Source organism: Lolium perenne, chromosome 7, assembly GCF_019359855.2.
Source record: "Lolium perenne isolate Kyuss_39 chromosome 7, Kyuss_2.0, whole genome shotgun sequence".
Lineage (NCBI taxonomy): Eukaryota > Viridiplantae > Streptophyta > Magnoliopsida > Poales > Poaceae > Lolium > Lolium perenne.
Window position 1 is genome coordinate 54,384,727 of NC_067250.2, and position 20,735 is coordinate 54,405,461.

Here is a 20,735-nt window from a genome sequence, read left to right on the forward strand (position 1 = left end):
ACATGCTATTAATATGGAAGATGATGCAAAGCCTGTTGTTGAACCTCAGCGTCGTCTAATTCCGAAGATGAAGGAAGTGGTAAGGAATGAGGTATTACGACTTCTTGAAGCTGGTATTATATATCCTATTGCTGATAGTAGATGGGTTAGTCTGTGCATTGCGTTCCCAAGAAAGGAGGTATGACTGTTGTGCCTAATGATAATGATGAGCTCATTCCTCAAAGAGTAGTTGTAGGGTATAGAATGTGCATTGATTTTCGAAAAGTTAATAAAGTTACTAAGAAAGATCATTACCCTTTACCATTTATTGATCAAATGCTAGAAAGATTGTCTAAAAATACTCATTTTTGCTTTCTTGATGGTTATTCTGGGTTTTCACAAATTGCTGTTAAAGCTAAAGATCAAGAGAAAACCATTTTTACTTGTCCCTATGGAACTTATGCTTATAGACGCATGCCTTTTGGTTTATGTAATGCTCCTGCTACTTTTCAAAGATGCATGTCTGCTATTTTTCATGGTTTTTGTGAAAGTATTGTAGAGGTATTCATGGATGATTTTTCCGTCTATGGGAATTCTTTTGATAGTTGCTTGCGAAACCTTGATAAAGTTTTGCGAGAGATGTGAAGAAACTAACCTTGTTCTTAATTGGGAGAAATGCCACTTTATGGTTAATGAAGGAATTGTATTGGGACATAAAATTTCGAGAGAGGTATTGAAGTTGATAGAGCTAAAGTTGAAGCAATTGAGAAGATGCCCTATCCGAGGGATGTTAAAGGTATTCGTAGTGTTCTTGGTCATGCTGGGTTTTATAGGAGATTTATTAAAGATTTCTCCAAGATTTCAAAGCCTCTTACTAATCTTCTTCAAAAAGATGTACCATTTGTTTTTGATGACGATTGTAAGGAAGCTTTTGAAACTCTTAAGAAAGCCTTAACAACTGCTCCTATAGTTGAACCTCCTGATTGGAACTTACCATTTGAAATTATGTGTGATGCTAGTGATTTTCTTTGTAGGCGCTGTTCTTGGACAGCGAGTAGATAAAAAACTGAATGTTATTCATTATGCTAGTAAAACTCTTGATGCTGCTCAAAGAAATTATGCTACAACTGAAAAGGAATTATTAGCTGTAGTCTTTGCTTGTGATAAATTTAGATCTTATATTGTTGATTCAAAAGTTACTATTCACACTGATCATGCTGCAATTAGATACCTAATGACAAAGAAAGATGCTAAGCCTAGGCTTATTAGATGGGTACTTCTTTTGCAAGAATTTGATCTACATATTGTAGATAGGAAAGGTCTTGATAATCCTGTTCGATAATTTGTCTAGATTGGAAAATATTGCTTATGATCCTGTTCTGTTAATGATAGTTTTCCAAATGAACAATTGGCTGTAATAAAGGTGAGCTCGCGAGACAGGTCCTTGGTATGCTGATTATGCTAACTTTATTGTTTCCAAGTACTTGCCTCCAACCTTTTCAGCTCGGTAAAGGAGGAAATTCTTTTATGACTTGAGGCATTATTTACTGGGATGACCCACACTTATATAAAGAAGGAGTGGATGGTATTATGCGAAGATGTGTTCTGAGTATGAACAACAAGAAATATTGAGTAAATGTCATGGTAGTGCTTATGGAGGACATCATTTGGAGAAAGAACCGCGCAAAAGGTTTTACAATCAGGTTTTTATTGGCCAACTCTCTTCAAAGATGCAAGAAAGTTTATTTTATCTTGTGATGAATGCCAAAGGGTTGGTAATATCTCCAGACGCAATGAAATGCCTATGAATTATACTCTTGTTATTGAACCGTTTGATTGTTGGGGATTTGACTTCATGGGACCTTTTCCGTCTTCGGAAGGTAACACTCATATACTTGTTGCTGTTGATTATGTTACTAAATGGGTGGAAGCTATACCTACAAAAAGTGCTGATGGTGAGACCTCTTTAAGAATGCTCTTAGATATTATTTTTCCTAGATTTGGAGTACCTAGATATATTATGACTGATGGAGGTTCTCATTTTATTCATGGAGGTTTTAGAAAAACTCTTGCTAAGTATGGTATTAATCATAGAATTGCTTACGCTTATCATCCTCAAACTAGTGGTCAAGTAGAATTATCAAATAGAGAGATTAAATCTATTTTGGGAAAGACCGTTAATAAAACTAGAAAGAATTGGGCTAGTAAATTGAAGGATGCACTTTGGGCTTATAGAACTGCTTATAAAAATCCCATGGGAATGTCACCTTATAAAATGGTTTATGGGAAAGCTTGTCATTTACCTCTAGAACTAGAGCACAAAGCTTATTGGGCTGTTAGAGAATTAAATAAAGATCCTAAACTTGCCGGTGATAAGAGGTTGTTGCAATTGAGTTCTCTAGATGAATGGAGAAGTGAAGCATATGAAAATGCTAAACTCTTTAAAGAGAAAGTTAAAAAATGGCATGATAGGAGGATTATCAAAAGAGAATTTAATATTGGGGATAAAGTCCTATTGTATCGGTCTCGTCTCAGATTCTTTGCAGGGAAATTACTCTCGAAATGGGAAGGACCATATGTTGTCGAGGAGGTGTATCGTTCAGGAGCAATCAAAATTAGCTCTCTCCAAGGCAATGCTACGCAAGTGGTGAATGGACAAAGACTCAAGCATTATATCTCGGGTGATTCCTATAATGTTGATGTTGATATTATTCAAGTGGAAACACCGGAAGCTTTCATCAAAGGACAAATTGACAGTCCGCCAGAACTCGACTTTGAATAGGTAACAAGATGCGGTAATGAAAAGTACGCAATTTACTTTCCGAACTATATTTTTGCTGTTTTTGGAAAATATGAGAAATTACGAGTTCGAAACGGAGTGGAAAGGACGCACGAGGGGGTGCCACCATAGGGCGGCGCGGCCTGACCTGGGCCCGTGCCGGCCTATGGTTTGGCCGCCTCGTCGCCCCTTTCCGACTCTGGTTCGATCTGGTGTTTTCCTTTTGACGAGAAAAATTTTGCTATATAATCCCCCGGACCCCTGGAGGTCCGTATATCATTTTCTCGACGTGTTTTGTTTCGAGTTGTTTCTGCCAGGATTTGCTTCGGATCTAGAGCCATCATGTCTTCGTCGGAAACTCCGAAGGACAGCTCCAGCAAGGATGTTGGCAATTTGTACATGGAGGAGTTGAGGATGCACCCCAAGGAGTTGCTGCTCGTTGAAGGAGAACTGCAGGTCAAGGATGTCCAGGGTCCTAAAGGAGAAGGAAGCCTGGAAGACAGGATGGAGAAGCTAGAACAAGAGGTTTTCAAATACAAGAAGATGGCTGAGCGTGAGGTGGATATTTTCCACAGGATTGTGTCTGAACTCATTGTTGAACATGAGAAGGAAACTGCAAAGCTTTGGAGCGATATCCTCTCACTTCACGACACCACCAACAAGCTCCAAGCACAACTCTATGATTTTCAGAATCAGAACTGTGAGTATGAAAACAGGTTTAAATACATAAGCCGTGCTGCTAGTTTCAGGATCCCCGAGACCAAGATGTCGTTTCTTGATGGAGAGCCTCTTCCTTGGAAGTTTGATGACGGGAGTTCATCACCACCATCACCGCAGGAGTAATTCATCATCGGTATTGGCATCCCCTTGGTTTGTTCCAAGCTTGGGGGAGTGCCGCGGTATCACCATATCACTACCTTTTTACTTTTATTGTCAAGTAGTATCATATCATGAGTAGGGAAGTTATCATATAAGATGGGTTGCGTTTGGAAGTATCTCTCCTTTAGTTGGTTATCTATGTATCCCTTGGTGTGAGTTATCGTTATGGAATATTAATGAGAAGTCTTATCATTTACATATTGCACATCTTATTTTAGTTTGCAATCTCTACTATATGATTCACCTTGTTGTTAGTATTGGTATCACTTTGGGAGCATTGAATAAATCTATTTGGTTTTGGCAAACTTAGCATTGGTCAATAGCAACAACACTTTGAGGTTTAAATAGAAAAGAGAAATACATGTAGATGTTTCATTGTCTTTCTTGTTAGCTCATAGCTTATTATTCTGAAGTTAAAATTGTTTGTACTTACAAGGAAGATGCATGATTGTTTCTATCACATGTATATTTGTTTGTTTCCCTCGACTCTTATGCTTGCTAATTAATCTTGCTAGCCAAAGACCATCTTGAGAGGGAATACTTCTCGTGCATCCAAACCTTAACCCAAACCTATGCCATTTGTGTCCACCATACCTACCTACTACATGGTATTTTCTGCCATTCCAAGTAAATACTTCATGTGCTACCTTTAAACAATTCAAAACTTAGTATCTCTTATTTGTGTCAATGTTTCATAGCTCATGAGGAAGTATGTGGTGTTTTATCTTTCAATCTTGTTGGGCAACTTCCACCAATGGACTAGTGGCTTCACCCGCTTATCCAATAATTTTGCAAAAAGAGCTGGCAATGGGATTCCCAGTCCCAAATTGATTAAACTAAATAGACACTCCTCCATGGTATGTGATTGATGGACGGCACCCGAAGGATTCGGTTAGCCATGGCTTGTGTAAGCAAAGGTTGGGGGGAGTGTCATCATCATAATAAAGCTAAAATAAAAAGGCACTCCTTCATGGTATGAGATTGTTGGCAGACACCCGAGGATTCGGTTAGCCATGGTTTGTGAAAGAAAGGTTGGAAGGAGTGCCACACAAAATGAAAATAATATGGGAGCCGCTCTTAGGAGGTTGTCTGGCAAGGGGGTTAGAGTACCGCTACGATCGTTGACAACAACAAACACCTCTCAAAATGTTACTTTTATTCTCTTTATATGATTGCAAAAATTGAAAAAGCTCTAGCACATGATTTAATCCACTGCTTCCCTCTGCGAAGGGCCTGTCTTTTACTTTATCTTGAGTCAAGAAACCTATTTCCCTCCATCTCAAGCAAGCATTTGAGTAGTTGTGATCAAACCATTATATTGTGATTTGCTACATCATGTCTTTTATTCTTCTTTGTTTAGTACAAGTTTTATCTGAATGAATATAGCTTTGCAAGTTATCAATGATCATGAGAAAACCATTATGATTGAGTATGCAAGTTGTGCCTTATAAACTTTAACATGGGAGCGCTGCTCAATGAGATATAATCTGTTAATTGTTCTCTGACCAAGAACGAAGTTTGCCATCACCAATTATGATTTCTTATGCACCTTTACTTGTGATTACCTTATACTTGTTTCAATATGAGTTATAAGAGATTGTTTACTATAATGTCCTGTGTGAATGAATATGATGCTTCTTGTCCGTATTTTATTCATCGACTCTTCACTCCATAAACATGTGGTCATGTCTATCGAGCTCGGTTCGCTTGGGGACAAGCGAAGTCTAAGCTTGGGGGAGTTGATACGTCCAATTTGCATCACTATTTTATATCATAATTTGCTGTTATTCATTGATATATTTCATATTGGGACACAATACTTATGTTATTTCATCTATTTTGCATGTTTCATCATTATTGGAGGATCGAACACCGAGCCGGATTCACTGGAAAAAGCACCGTCGTAACGCAATATTTCGGAAGATCAACTACGGAAGGAAATTATACCAAAAATCCTATTTTTCAAGATGACGAAGGAAGCCGGAAGGAGGAGCCAGAGCAGCCAGGGTGGGCCCACACCCTAGGGCGGCGCGCCTGTGCCCCGGCCGCGCCGGCCTATGGTCCTGGGGCCCACGACCCTTTTCGCCTCCTTTTCTTCGCCAAACCCTTCGTCCCGAAGACCTAAGCCACAGAGGGTACCTCGAAGAGTTCTGACCGCCTCTGCGGGGCGGAGAACACCAGAGAGAAAAGAGCTCTCCGGCGGGCAGAATCCGCCGGGGAAATTCCCTCCGGGAGGGGGAAATCGACGCCATCGACACCGTCATCGAGCTGGACATCATCGCCATCACCATCATCATCATCTCCACCATCATCACCGCCATCATCACCGCTGGACACCGCCACCGCCGTAGCAATTTGGGTTTGATCTTGATTGTTTGATAGGGGAAACTCTCCCGGTATCGATTTCTACTTGTTGTTGATGCTATTGAGTGAAACCATTGAACCAAGTTTATGTTCAGATTGTTATTCATCATCATATCACCTCTGATCATGTTCCGTATGATGTCTTGTGAGTAGTTCGTTTAGTTCTTGAGGACATGGGTGAAGTCTAAATGTTAGTAGTGAACTATGGTTGAGTAATATTTAATGGTGTGATATTTAAGTTGTGGTGTTATTCTTCTAGTGGTGTCATGTGAACGTCGACTACATGACACTTCACCATTTATGGGCCTAGGGGAATGCATCTTGTATTCGTTTGCCAATTGCGGGGTTGCCGGAGTGACAGAAACCTAAACCCCCGTTGGTATATCGATGCAGGAGGGATCGCAGGATCTCAGAGTTTAAGGCTGTGGTTAGATTTAATTCTTAATTACTTTCTTGTAGTTGCGGATGCTTGCAAGGGGTATAATCACAAGTATGTATTAGTCCTAGGAAGGGCGGTACATTAGCATAGGTTCACCCACACAACACTTATCACAACAATGAAGATTATTTAGCCATATGTAGCGAAAGCACTAGACTAAAATCCCGTGTGTCCTCGAGAACGTTTGGTCATTATAAGTAAACAAACCGGCTTGTCCTTTGTGCTAAAAAGGATTGGGCCACTCGCTGCAATTATTACTCTCGCACTTTACATACTCGTACTTTATTCAACTGTTACATCAAACCCCCCTGAATACTTGTCTGTGAGCATTTACAGTGAATCCTTCATTGAAACTGCTTGTCAACACCTTCTGCTCCTCGTTGGGATCGACATTCTTACTTATCGAAGATACTACGATACACCCCCTATACTTGTGGGTCATCAGCGTGGTACGAGTTGGTGGAGAAGCGGGCGGTGGACGAGGTCACCAAATTGGCAGCCAATGAAGAGGATGCCAATGAAGAGGAAGATCGGAGAGGGAAACTTGATACGATGACACAAATCGAAAAGTGTATGGTTGATAGAGTGAGGATGAAGAGATCTTCAAAATGCACAGATCAACTCTGAAATTCGTCGGGTAAAACTCAAGGGATCAAGGATTTGAAGCAAATAATAGCAATGGAGTTCTTGAGACCTTTTGGATGAGATCTAGATCAAAGATCAAAGGTAAGTTTCCACGAGATTGGGGTTGCCTTATATAGCAAAACTAGACGTTGGAGTTAAAGATTCACGCTAGAAAAGACGCAAAAAATATGCCCGGTATGACTGGTTGTGTGTCCGGTCATACCAGCTGATCTTACTGGAAACAAACGTTGGGAAAAATGAAACCGGGAAACTGGCCGGTATGACCAGGGTCACACCGGATGAACCTACTAGAAAGAGGACTGGTGAGAGGAAGAAGCAGGGCGAGCGGCAGGGCACAACGCACATTAGGATCGATGGAAACCGACGGGGGCGAGCGGTGGACCAGCGCCACGCAGCGCGCCCGGGCGGGCGCAAGGCGAGTAACAACGTGACGTGCGGGAGCCTCTACGCACCATGTGCGGGGCGTTGAGCTGCGCATGGAAAGAAAACAGCAAGATCGAGAAAAGCGGACGCAGTGGTGGTTGCTCGGTCTTCGCTCCTGGATCCAGATCCAAGTTCAGCTACGAGTGTGGCGTGGGCAGGAGGCGTTCCATGGCTTCCTTTTCTCTATCCCACCATGGAGGTGTGGGGAGTGAAGGAGATGGAGCTGCGGCCTGCTTCATCTTGCGCTGGTCTTTGCCGAAGAGGTGCTACTCCGACGAGCTCATCCACGCGAAGGGCAATTCTTCTACCGACATGGCGGCGATTCTTCAACCTCCTTCATGGAGTCTCCTCTCCGCTCGTGCTGCTGGAGCTCGACGCCTCCAAGCCACAAAGTGGTTCGTCCCCGGTGGTTTGCAGGTGGCCAGTGGCGGCGGTTCTTCGTCGGAAGGGGGCGTACGAGCACTCCGTCCTTGTTTCTCAGCAGCGACGCATGGAGGACGCCGGCGATCGGTGGCAGCGACACCCAAGGATGCGATTGCTTTTTCCCTCTGTCTTGTTAGGGTGTTTTTCACAAAAATGCAGACCTTATCCTCAAATAATAGGTTCATTAGGACAAGTTTATGTCTAGGCCTGTATGTAATTTGTACCTGCCACGTGGTGATGAAATGAGAATTTCACCGGGGTCTCTAGACCCCTCTTGTGTGTTCAAAAAAAGAGAAAAGCAGAAGCGGGCGTGGGGGCGTGGAGCGTGTGCGGTGCGGCAGCGCCAGCATGGGCCAGCGAGCGATGCACAACGGGTGGTCAACACGGGCGTAAGCAGTGCATGAAAAAAACGGAGGAACGGGCGCGATCGACTCGGCATCGTGTGTTGCAGGCGTGGGATGCGGGGCCCGGTCATACTGGGCCACTTCTCTGGATCGCTGCAGATGGGAAAAATGGGAGGTGCTGGGCCAGCCGGTCAGACCGGCCTTTGACCAGCTCGACTCACTGTTTTTCCTCCTTTTTTCCCTCTTCCTTCCTCGTTTTTTCTTCTTTTCTTTTCCTTTTCCTTTTCTTCTTCTTTTCGTTTTCTTTTATTTCTCCTATGAAACAAGCAAAACTTCGAGCCCGAGATGAATAGAACCCAGAGGCGAAGAAATGTGTTTGGATAGATGGAAGTGGGATGAACAAGAGCAGGAGAGTAAAAATGAAGCCAAAGATGAAATACGTGGAGGACGAAATGGAAACAGAGAGGCGAAATATTTTGGTGCAAACAATATATGGAGGAGAGGATATGGCGAATGGAGAGAAATGATTTGACCCAAAGAACCAAATAACAACTTCGATTCCCTCTTAATAGTGCGGGATCCTATACTCAAGAAACACCGAAAAGAAGGGACTACCTTGTCACGCTTTTCCAAGCTCCATCTTCGAGTTCTCTTTCGAACTCCTTCTCGAGTTGTTCCTCTCTCTTTTCACATTGTGACCCGACACCATAAGAGAGCGAGATAATTAGCCGCATTCCGCTTGACCTTGGTAACAATGCTCATACTTCATTCAAGCCGAAACACCTCGGTTGGTTGCATGCTCTAGGTCTTGATCACCAATAGCTCAACTCATGAGGCTTGGAAGATTGTGAGACCGACTTCGAGCCAAACATTCTCTCTTGACATCAACTATCTTGAATCCAACAAATGGACTTCAAGCAAAACCTATGGAGTATTCCTTCAAAAAAAATCAATGGAAATATTAGTTCATAGGAATTATCATCAATTACCAAAAATAAACATAGGAGCACAATACCCTTACACCCGCCACGCTAGGAGGCACGCCGTCCACGACAGGATGCGCTGGGCCACCGAGGGGATGCGCGGCGACGAGGGCCAAGGGAGCTCCGACGGGAGGCCGGTGACCGCCAAGTCAGCGAGGCCCAAGCTAGCTATGCGGACTATGGAGCGGGCCCAATATTCTTTAGTTCCAAGAATAGCGATAATGTCCTGAAGTTCTTTGTAACGTTGTAAAGTTTCGTTAACTCTTTGGGCAGTTTCATAATGTTCGTTGCCAACAATCCTAGGCTATAACATAGTTGAGGTTGAATCTAAAGGATCTACTGCTGGATAAATACCCTTGGAGGCTAATCCTCTGGAAAGTACGGTAGTAGCATCCAAATGTGCAAATGTTGTGGCAGGAGCAGGGTCGGTCAAAACATCTGCAGGTACATAAATTGCTTGAATCGAAGTTATAGATCCATTAGTTTTAGTTATGGTGAAAATGCAATGAAAATGTATTCTAATTATGCTTTATAAGAAAAGAATATGTGTCCTCACTGAAATGTGGGTCAGCAACGGCCGCGCACCCATGCCGCGCGCTGCCGCAAACCTGGCCTAAATTTGGGCTGTGTTGCTCCTGAACAGACGTGTCAGTAGAGCGCGGTCTGTTTGCGGTTGGCTGTTGGGCAAGGTTTTCGGCCACGGAGACACTGCCAGAGGTCTAATGTCCAGATGCTGGGGTGTAAAACAGGGTTTGGGAACGCTCAACACCCAATAGGGTTGGCGTAGGGTTTATATTTATAGTGTATAACATGTACAATGTTACAGGTATAATACACAGAAGCTCTACGTACATATTCAGTCTAACACCCTCCCTCAATCTCAACTCTGTTATCTAACATCTAACAAGTTGAGATTGCGCCGACAGCCTTGAAACAAGGGCAAGGACAGTGGCTTTGTGAAGATGTCAGCAAGTTGATCTTTGGAGGAGATAAACCTGATCTGAAGAAGCTTCCGTGCAACACGTTCCCTCACAAAATGATAGTCAACTTCGATGTGCTTGGTTCGAGCATGAAATACAGGATTAGATGACAGATATGTCGCCCCAATGTTGTCACACCAAAGAACAGGAGGACGAGCTTGCGGTATGCGCAACTCTCGTAACAATGACTGCACCCAGATGATTTCAGCAGTAGCATTTGCCACAGCTTTATACTCAGATTCAGGACTGCTCCGAGACACTGTAGCGTGCTTGCGAGCACTCTGTGCGATCAAATTAGGACCAAAGAATACCGCATATCCCCGTGGATCGCCTATCATCGGGACTACCAGCCCCCGCATCGAGAACGCAGACAGCAAGGCTGAAGGAGCAGAACGAAGACGAAGTCCATAGGACGGTGTATGGCGAATATAGCGCAGAATACGCTTCACAGCAGCCCAATGAGGATCTCTGGGTGAGTGCAAATACTGACAGACGCGGTTAACCGCATAAGATATATCCGGCCTGGTAATAGTGATATACTGAAGACCACCAACAACACTGTGATACTCCGTCGCATCCTCAGAAGACAAGAGCACACCATCGGCAGCTGTTAGGACATCCGCGGTGGACATCGGAGTCATAGCAGGCTTACTGTCTAGCATGCCAGCACGACGAAGCAAATCCTGAGAATATTTCTTCTGAGTGAGAGACAGTCCAGTATCATCATGAGTCACCTCAAGACCAAGGAAATAGTGCAGTTTCCCAAGGTCTTTCACAGCAAAAGTAGCCCCAAGAGAAGCAACCAGACGATCAGTAGCAGTAGCAGAGGAGCTGACCAGTATAATATCATCAACATAGACCAAGAGATACATAGTGACCTCTGGACGCTGAAGCAGAAACAGGGACGTGTCAGCTGTAGAGGGAACAAAACCATGGGCACGAAGAGCAGCTCCAAGGCGTGCATGCCAGGCACGAGGAGCTTGCTTAAGGCCATACAAGGCCTTCACCAAGCGACATACATGGTCAGGACGAGAAGGATCAGCAAACCCAGGTGGCTGACGCATGTAAACCTCCTCATCAAGAACTCCATGAAGGAAAGCATTCTGAACGTCCAGCTGGCGGAGAGACCACCCACGAGTAATGACATGTAAAGCAGAATACGAATGGTGGTTGGCTTGACAACAGGAGTGAATGTATCCTCATAATCAATACCATACCGCTGTTTGAATCCCTTTGCCACCAAGCGAGCCTTATAGCGCTCAATGGTACCGTCTGCATGTTTCTTCACCTTGAACACCCATTTGCAGTCAATAACATTGAGACCTGACCGTGGCGGAACCAAGGACCATGTTTTATTTTTGAGAACAGCCTGATACTCAAGGTCCATAGCTTGACGCCAATGAGGAATCTGCATGGCTGCAGAATAATGACGAGGCTCAGCAGTAGGATCCGCAACCGCTTGAGACAGACACGCGGCAAGCCAGGCAACAGTCCCATCAGTGCGCTCCTTAGGTCGAGAGATGCCACTCCGACTGCGAGTGTGAGGTCGAGATGGCGCAGGGGCAGCTACGGTAGAAGGGGGAACTGTGGTCACAGGTGGCGAGGCAGCCGGCGACGCAGTCGCAGGTGACGAGGCAGCAGGTGACGGTGGCGCGGACAACAGGGGCGGTGATGGGCACGGTGGCCCAGTCGGCGATGGAGGCGGCCCAGCTGAGGAGGCAGGCGACGAGGCAGCAGGCGTCGCCGCGGGCGACCCAGGCGTGGGCGACGGCCTGTGCGGGGCGACGCAGTGGCGCTCCTCGGCGAAGGCGAGGACGTGCCAGCGCGCGCAGTGTGCCGAGGCACATGCGTTGGCGAAAGACGGCGACCGAGGACGGTGCATGGGCCATGCACGGTTCCACCGGATCGACGTGAACAGGGGGCAGCAGGAGGAGCCGAGGGGAATCATCCAGAAGCTCAAGGCGAGCACCTCGTCCAACACCTGCACCATGGTTAGGAAGCAAAACAGGAGAATATGCAACATCATCAAATTGACCAGGCAAAGTAGGAGTAGAAACCAAGGGCTGAGTATTGGACACGGGTGGAACTGGGGGAGCAAACGGAAACAGGTTTTCATCAAAGACGACATCACGGGAGATGTAGACACGATTGGATGGAATGTGGAGACACTTGTACCCTTTGTGCATAGAACTATAGCCAAGGAAAACACATTGTTTGGAACGGAACTCCGCTATGCATCGTTGTAGGGACGTAGGTGTGGCCAACACGCACAGCCAAATACTTTGAGAAAGGTGTAGTTTGGAGGTTCATGAAATAAGAGCTCAACAGGTGTTTTCATATTGAGAAGTCTAGAGGGAAGCCTGTTAATAAGAAAACAAGAACATGTGAACGCATCACTCCAAAAAACGAAAGGAACAGATGCATGCGCAAAAAGAGTTATGCCGCTTCAACAATGCGACGGTGTTTACGCTCGGCTACGCCATTACGTTGGTGAGTATGAGGACAAGCTAAACGATGAGCAATGCCATGCACGAAAGAAAGAACTAAGATTACGGTACTCACCCCCCCAGTCGGACTGAACATAAACAATTTTCTCCTTGAGGAGCCGCTCTACATGACGTTGGAATTGCAAGAAGACATCAAACACATCAGACTTGCGTTTCAGCAGATAAATCCATGTAAAGCGACTATAAGCATCGATAAAACTGACATAATAGTTGTGACCACTAACAGAAGTTTGGGCATGGCCCCACACATCTGAATAAATAAGCTCAAGAGGAGTTTTGGCTACATAATTTGACACTGAAAAGGGTAACTGATGACTCTTGCCTTGCTGACAGGCATCACAGACTGCAGGTTCTTTATTACTAGACACAAATGGAAGATCATGACGACGAAGCACATGACGAACAATGGGAGTGGCAGGATGACCAAGGCGAGAGTGCCAATGTGATGACGAAGCTCGCACGGCACTGAGAACATGGGGGGCGGCAGGCACATCAAGGGAGTAAAGACCATGGTGACTCCAACCTCTAAGAAGAACGTCCCGCGTGACCCGGTCCTTGACAAAAAAATGAAAAGGGTGAAACTCAACAAAGACATCATTATCAAGAGTGAGCTTTTTAACAGACAGTAAATTGCGAGTGACCGAGGGAACACGAAGAACATTACGAAGATGAATGGACTTGGATGTACGGGTAAGAAGGGATGCCTGGCCAACATGGGAGATGTGCATACCTGACCCATCAGCGGTGCGAACCTGGTCGTGGCCGGTGTAGGACTCCCGCGAGGTGAGGTGAGAGAGATCATGTGTCAGATGATCAGTAGCGCCAGTGTCCATGTACTGTAACGGCCCAGGGTAGTACCCCTAATAGATTTGTTTGTTGTTTTTCTTTTATGCATCATCATGACATCATGCATCATACCATCCATGATTTTACTAAATAAAATTATTTTTATAAAGCCAAATTATTTTATTTTCCTTCTCATATGATTTATATATTAAACCTCCCCCTTCTATTTTTCTTCTAAGAAAAACCCCTTCCCTCTATCCCTTGGGCCTCTCTCTCTTCCCTGGCCTATTCCTTCTTCTCCCTTGCAGTCCATCCGGCCAGCCCAGCCCATGACTCCTTTTCTCTCCTTTTTTATTTTTTCTTTCTCGGCCCAAGCCCACTTGTCCTTCCCACCTGAGCCACCGTACCCCTTCACCTTTTTCTCTGTGTGTCGTCTTCCTGGATAGACCACGAGAGAGGCGTGAGAGGCAGTGGTCCTCCACCACCGAGCGCCCCACACCCCACCTGCTCTCTCTTCCCCTTAAAGCTTCTCCTCGGAAACCCTAGCATCCCCCTCTCTTCTCCCTCCCTCGGCGCCGCCACCAGATACATGCCTCCACCCTTTCTCCTTTCTCTGTGAGCAAACGAACAGAAGAAAACCTCACTGCCTCCCTCCTCTTCACCATGGCGTCGCCGTTGCAGACCGCCCCTCGCCAAGCTGAAGTCACCGGGAGATCCGCCTTGTTCTCCTCTTCCTCCACGTATAAGGAATCGACCCAAAAGCTTCTCAATCGTCGCCAAATTCGCGGATTCCTTCTCCAACTCCGGCGAGTTCATCGTTGATTCCGGGCGTGGTGACGCGTCCCCGGGCTCCTCGTCTGCGCCAGGAGCATCTGGGTGAGTAGGCGCCCCGCGCCGACCTCTTCCCGCTCCTCCTTCCTCTCTGGTTCTTTATCCCGACGATGACCGCCGCCGCTTCCCGCAGGTCGACGTCGCCGGCGACTCTCCGGTGGTTCCCCGCGGCAAGCATCGACACCATCAGGTCCAGGGCACCGAGGCGCATGTCCGCCACCATCTCCTTCGTCCCGGTTTGCCTAGTGACTCCAGATCGTCGCTCACCTGAGCTGCCCGTCATTGTTGTTTCTTCCAGAGCTCCGCGGTGGTCCACTTCAAAAGGGTGTGCGCCCGTTTTCCTTCAACATCCGAACAGCAGTCCAGCTGGTTTGCCCCTTGATCTCTTAGCCAGCAGATCATGAGATCAAATCCCAGGATTAGCGATTTAATCCTGTTTCCTTTTTGTTCTCTGGTTGTTTCACCAGATCCAGCGCCTACCGGGCCTCAGCCCAGGTCCGCCGGCTCAGATCAACGCCCGATGCGGCCCAACTCAATCCGACACCAAGCTCGCCAGATCCGGCCCAGAAACAGCGCAGGTTCAGCCCAACTCGTCCCTCCCCATTCGTTTCTGTTTTGTTTTTGCAGGAATTGTGTAGTTCTTGCAAAAATCATATCTCCCAATCCGTAGCTCGGATTAAAAAGTATTTCATATGGTTTTCGATCAGAAAAATATGAGGAATCCAAATATGCCATCCATAATTGCTGTTGCATCATGTTTCATATAATTTCGTGATAGTTTGCATTATCACCTAATAGATAACATATGGAATATGTGGGATACTATATAAATGTTGTCCCGGTTCCATTTAAATTTGAAGTAGCGCACCCCTGCCATGTTTGTCATGCTAATCAACACTTAACTTTGCCGGTAGAAATGTAACTCCAACCTAATTTGTTTGTCCGGGTTCCGATCCCGCTTAATTTGGATAATTGCATTGCACCATCTTTGTCATGTCATGCATATCATCTTGATCATGCTGGATCTTCTTTATCCGTAGTAGTAAGATTGCATGCGTTGTTTGTTCCAGCATTTGCTTCTTCTCGGATAGGATCACGAAGTGTTGATGTGAGATACGACGAGTTCTCCGACAAGTTCTTCTGCAGCTTTTCACAGGCGAGCCCACCCCTTCACCTATTTTACTTTTACATGCTCTTTTGATCTATTGCTATCCTTATGTTGCGATTCTGTTGTGTCACGTGTCCTATCCACCTGTTACCTATATGTCCGAGATACACCTCCTCGCCCTACCTATTGTTTGTTGTTTGCCAGCTTTGCGAGTCGTAGGCGTGTTTAAGATCTGTTGTTTATCTCGATCTGTTATCGGGATATGTTGGGTTGTTGGGAGGTTTTCACATGATATATCATTTGTTGGAGATACACATGCTTTACTTAATTGTTAACAACTAAAATTGTAAGCAGAGGCATCTGTGAGCCCCTTTGCGAAAGCATCGGAACTTTGACTTGCTAATGTCCCCTAGGATCCGAGTTCTTGTTATCTGTTCCGAGATTGAGCGCTCTACCCGTACGTGGGGGAGTGGGACCCCCATCACCCACTACCTTTCCTCGAGTCTGTTTATTGGGAGCCACAACCTTGGTTTTATTTGCTCATATGCACGATGCACGATTTACTTCCTGTTGCCTTCGGGTGTTTATATTATGTACTGTACTCATATCGTGGAACGATTAGCGAAAGCAGGTTGTTCACACTTAGCTTAGCCGTTGGCACAAACCTCTGGGTCCGTATCGGAGTACGGCCGAACTTCGTCACGGGTAGCTTAGTTGGGTGGCTCCCATTAAACTTTCTCTTGCATTGGGAACGGTCTTGTTGTGAGACTCCACCTGTAGTAAGTGGGTTCGAGCACGCGTATGGTTACATTTGGGCAACCCCTGCAGGGTGTACATCTTATCGATAAGCCGTGTCCGCGGTTATGGACGACTTGGAATTGTATAGCTTGATCATAGAACAACTTACACCTTATTTCCTGTTGCTAATAATTTGCTAATAAAACATTTTCAAAAAGTGTGTGTGCCTTTGCCAGTACCTCTTTGCGAAGGGGGATCGCATCGGCTGTGTTATGTTTGCAGAGTATAGAACTGTTACCTTGTGCGCTCTCTTATCTTCTCTGTGTAGACGGATGTTGTAGCGTGTCTCTATTGGATAGTAGCTTTGCTGCCGCCAAGCTCCACATATAGACGGGTGAAGTTTATACCGCCCACCAGCGAGCATAGCTGGTCTTGTCTCGCAAGTACGTGCCAATGGTACTTACCCTCGCCTTCTTTTCTTTTTGTCTCCTCCCCCTTTTGTCGGCAACCGATGGCCCGACTTTGACAGGTACGAGATGGCGACGTTAGCAAGGTTACCCTTCCGGCTTGGCCTGGGCAGGGTTATGGACGCCGCTGGTTATCTTCAGGACTCTTAGTCCAATTTGTATCTTGTCCGTACTCGGACGTATTTGATCTTCTGTATGATTTGGATCTTTGTATTGTATATCTGTATCTTGACTCGTTGGAGTCGTTGTTGTAATATATGTATCTTGTGGGATCTATTGTAATCCTGTTGTAATGTTACCGCTCGTGTTAATTCCTCTGGCATCACGTGTGTGATTCGTCGCGCACGTCGTGTCGGAGGGTGTCTCTGAATCGATATCATGCGGATTTCGGCGGGTTCGCTGGAATCCTCATGGTACCGGTTCTGGGGCGTCACAAGTTGGTATCAGAGCCTCAGGTTGACGGTACCCCACTAGTCCAGCCTGTAGGATAACCTTGCCAACGGTCGTTGAGTTTAGAGAGTCCAAACTATTTTTAAAATTCGTTGGATAGTTCTGATTAGCTCTATTTTTCTCCTTACCTAAATTCTTTCTCCTCTTACCTTTGCGAGTTTTGAATCTTCTCTTATCTGCTTCCCTGAGTCATAGGCTTCCACGCGGGTGGACGATCTTTGCCCCTCACCTATTAGGTCTGATCTTCAGATGATCCCGACGGAAGCGCATCATCAACAACGACTTCTTGTTAGTGGTGTCGACCGATCAACATGGAGCAAGCATTCTTGTTAGTGGTGTCGAGGAGTTCGACACATTGCCAGAAGATCCTATAGTTCACCTCTCTTCCCCGTACCATGGCGTGGAACCTCGGGGCGAGGTTCCTTGTTAGTGGTGTCGATTGTAACGGCCCAGGGTAGTACCCCTAATAGATTTGTTTGTTGTTTTTCTTTTATGCATCATCATGACATCATGCATCATACCATCCATGATTTTACTAAATAAAATTATTTTTATAAAGCCAAATTATTTTATTTTCCTTCTCATATGATTTATATATTAAACCTCCCCCTTCTATTTTTCTTCTAAGAAAAACCCCTTCCCTCTATCCCTTGGGCCTCTCTCTCTTCCCTGGCCTATTCCTTCTTCTCCCTTGCAGTCCATCCGGCCAGCCCAGCCCGCAGCTCCTTTTCTCTCCTTTTTTATTTTTTTCTTTCTGGCCCAAGCCCACTTGTCCTTCCCAGCTGAGCCACCGTACCCCTTCACCTTTTTCTCTGTGTGTCGTCTTCCTGGATAGACCACGAGAGAGGCGTGAGAGGCAGTGGTCCTCCACCACCGAGCGCCCCACACCCCACCTGCTCTCTCTTCCCCTTAAAGCTTCTCCTCGGAAACCCTAGCATCCCCCTCTCTTCTCCCTCCCTCGGCGCCGCCACCAGATACATGCCTCCACCCTTTCTCCTTTCTCTGTGAGCAAACGAACAGAAGAAAACCTCACTGCCTCCCTCCTCTTCACCATGGCGTCGCCGTTGCAGACCGCCCCTCGCCAAGCTGAAGTCACCGGGAGATCCGCCTTGTTCTCCTCTTCCTCCACGTATAAGGAATCGACCCAAAAGCTTCTCAATCGTCGCCAAATTCGCGGATTCCTTCTCCAACTCCGGCGAGTTCATCGTTGATTCCGGCAGTTGTGAAGCGTCCCCGGTCTCCTCGTCTGCGCCAAGAGCATCAGGGTGAGTAGGCGCACCGCGCCGACCTCTTCCCGCTCCTCCTTCCTCTCTGGTTCTTTATCCCGACGATGACCGCCGCCGCTTCCCGCAGGTCGACGTCGCCGGCGACTCTCCGGTGGTTCCCCGCGGCAAGCATCGACACCATCAGGTCCAGGGCACCGAGGCGCATGTCCGCCACCATCTCCTTCGTCCCGGTTTGCCTAGTGACTCCAGATCGTCGCTCACCTGAGCTGCCCGTCATTGTTGTTTCTTCCAGAGCTCCGCGGTGGTCCACTTCAAAAGGGTGTGCGCCCGTTTTCCTTCAACATCCGAACAGCAGTCCAGCTGGTTTGCCCCTTGATCTCTTAGCCAGCAGATCATGAGATCAAATCCCAGGATTAGCGATTTAATCCTGTTTCCTTTTTGTTCTCTGGTTGTTTCACCAGATCCAGCGCCTACCGGGCCTCAGCCCAGGTCCGCCGGCTCAGATCAACGCCCGATGCGGCCCAACTCAATCCGACACCAAGCTCGCCAGATCCGGCCCAGAAACAGCGCAGGTTCAGCCCAACTCGTCCCTCCCCATTCGTTTCTGTTTTGTTTTTGCAGGAATTGTGTAGTTCTTGCAAAAATCATATCTCCCAATCCGTAGCTCGGATTAAAAAGTATTTCATATGGTTTTCGATCAGAAAAATATGAGGAATCCAAATATGCCATCCATAATTGCTGTTGCATCATGTTTCATATAATTTCGTGATAGTTTGCATTATCACCTAATAGATAACATATGGAATATGTGGGATACTATATAAATGTTGTCCCGGTTCCATTTAAATTTGAAGTAGCGCACCCCTGCCATGTTTGTCATGCTAATCAACACTTAACTTTGCCGGTAGAAATGTAACTCCAACCTAATTTGTTTGTCCGGGTTCCGATCCCGCTTAATTTGGATAATTGCATTGCACCATCTTTGTCATGTCATGCATATCATCTTGATCATGCTGGATCTTCTTTATCCGTAGTAGTAAGATTGCATGCGTTGTTTGTTCCAGCATTTGCTTCTTCTCGGATAGGATCACGAAGTGTTGATGTGAGATACGACGAGTTCTCCGACAAGTTCTTCTCATAGCTTTTCACAAAGTAGCCCACCCCTTCACCTATTTTACTTTTACATGCTCTTTTGATCTATTGCTATCCTTATGTTGCGATTCGTTGTGTCACGTGTCCTATCCAATGTTACCTATATGTCCGAGATACACCTCCTCGCCCTACCTATTGTTTGTTGTTTGCCAGCTTTGCGAGTCGTAGGCGTGTTTAAGATCTGTTGTTTATCTCGATCTGTTATCGGGATATGTTGGGTTGTTGGGAGGTTTTCACATGATATATCATTTGTTGGAGATACACATGCTTTACTTAATTGTTAACAACTAAAATTGTAAGCAGAGGCATCTGTGAGCCCCTTTGCGAAAGCATCGGAACTTTGACTTGCTAATGTCCCCTAGGATCCGAGTTCTTGTTATCTGTTCCGAGATTGAGCGCTCTACCCGTACGTGGGGGAGTGGGACCCCCATCACCCACTACCTTTCCTCGAGTCTGTTTATTGGGAGCCACAACCTTGGTTTTATTTGCTCATATGCACGATGCACGATTTACTTCCTGTTGCCTTCGGGTGTTTATATTATGTACTGTACTCATATCGTGGAACGATTAGCGAAAGCAGGTTGTTCACACTTAGCTTAGCCGTTGGCACAAACCTCTGGGTCCGTATCGGAGTACGGCCGAACTTCGTCACGGGTAGCTTAGTTGGGTGGCTCCCATTAAACTTTCTCTTGCATTGGGAACGGTCTTGTTGTGAGACTCCACCTGTAGTAAGTGGGTTCGAGCATGCGTATGGTTACATTTGGGCAACCCCTGCAGGGTGTACATCTTATCGATAAGCCGTGTCCGCGGTTATGGACGACTTGGAATTGTATAGCTTGATCATAGAACAACTTACACCTTATTTCCTGTTGCTAATAATTTGCTAATAAAACATTTTCAAAAAGTGTGTGTGCCTTTGCCAGTACCTCTTTGCGAAGGGGGATCGCATCGGCTGTGTTATGTTTGCAGAGTATAGAACTGTTACCTTGTGCGCTCTCTTATCTTCTCTGTGTAGACGGATGTTGTAGCGTGTCTCTATTGGATAGTAGCTTTGCTGCCGCCAAGCTCCACATATAGACGGGTGAAGTTTATACCGCCCACCAGCGAGCATAGCTGGTCTTGTCTCGCAAGTACGTGCCAATGGTACTTACCCTCGCCTTCTTTTCTTTTTGTCTCCTCCCCCTTTTGTCGGCAACCGATGGCCCGACTTTGACAGGTACGAGATGGCGACG

At 46.1% G+C, this 20,735-nt stretch overlaps 2 long non-coding RNA genes across 3 annotated transcripts; both read left to right on the top strand.

Moving 5' to 3' along the window:
- Nucleotides 1-14,445: 14,445 nt before the first annotated feature.
- Nucleotides 14,446-16,731, top strand: LOC127317482 (uncharacterized). Of its 2 annotated transcripts, XR_011749035.1 has the most exons (4): nt 14,495-14,552; nt 14,661-14,731; nt 14,830-14,940; nt 15,433-16,731. It is a non-coding gene; the product is annotated as an uncharacterized lncRNA (long non-coding RNA). The 2 variants fall into 2 exon arrangements; XR_007861203.2 differs by having other exon boundaries at nt 14,446-14,731.
- Nucleotides 16,732-17,732: 1,001 nt separating this feature from the next.
- On the top strand, nt 17,733-19,487 carry LOC127316032 (uncharacterized). Its single transcript, XR_011748423.1, has 4 exons — nt 17,733-18,390; nt 18,479-18,714; nt 18,813-18,923; nt 19,416-19,487. It is a non-coding gene; the product is annotated as an uncharacterized lncRNA (long non-coding RNA).
- The last annotated feature ends 1,248 nt before the right edge of the window (nt 19,488-20,735 follow it).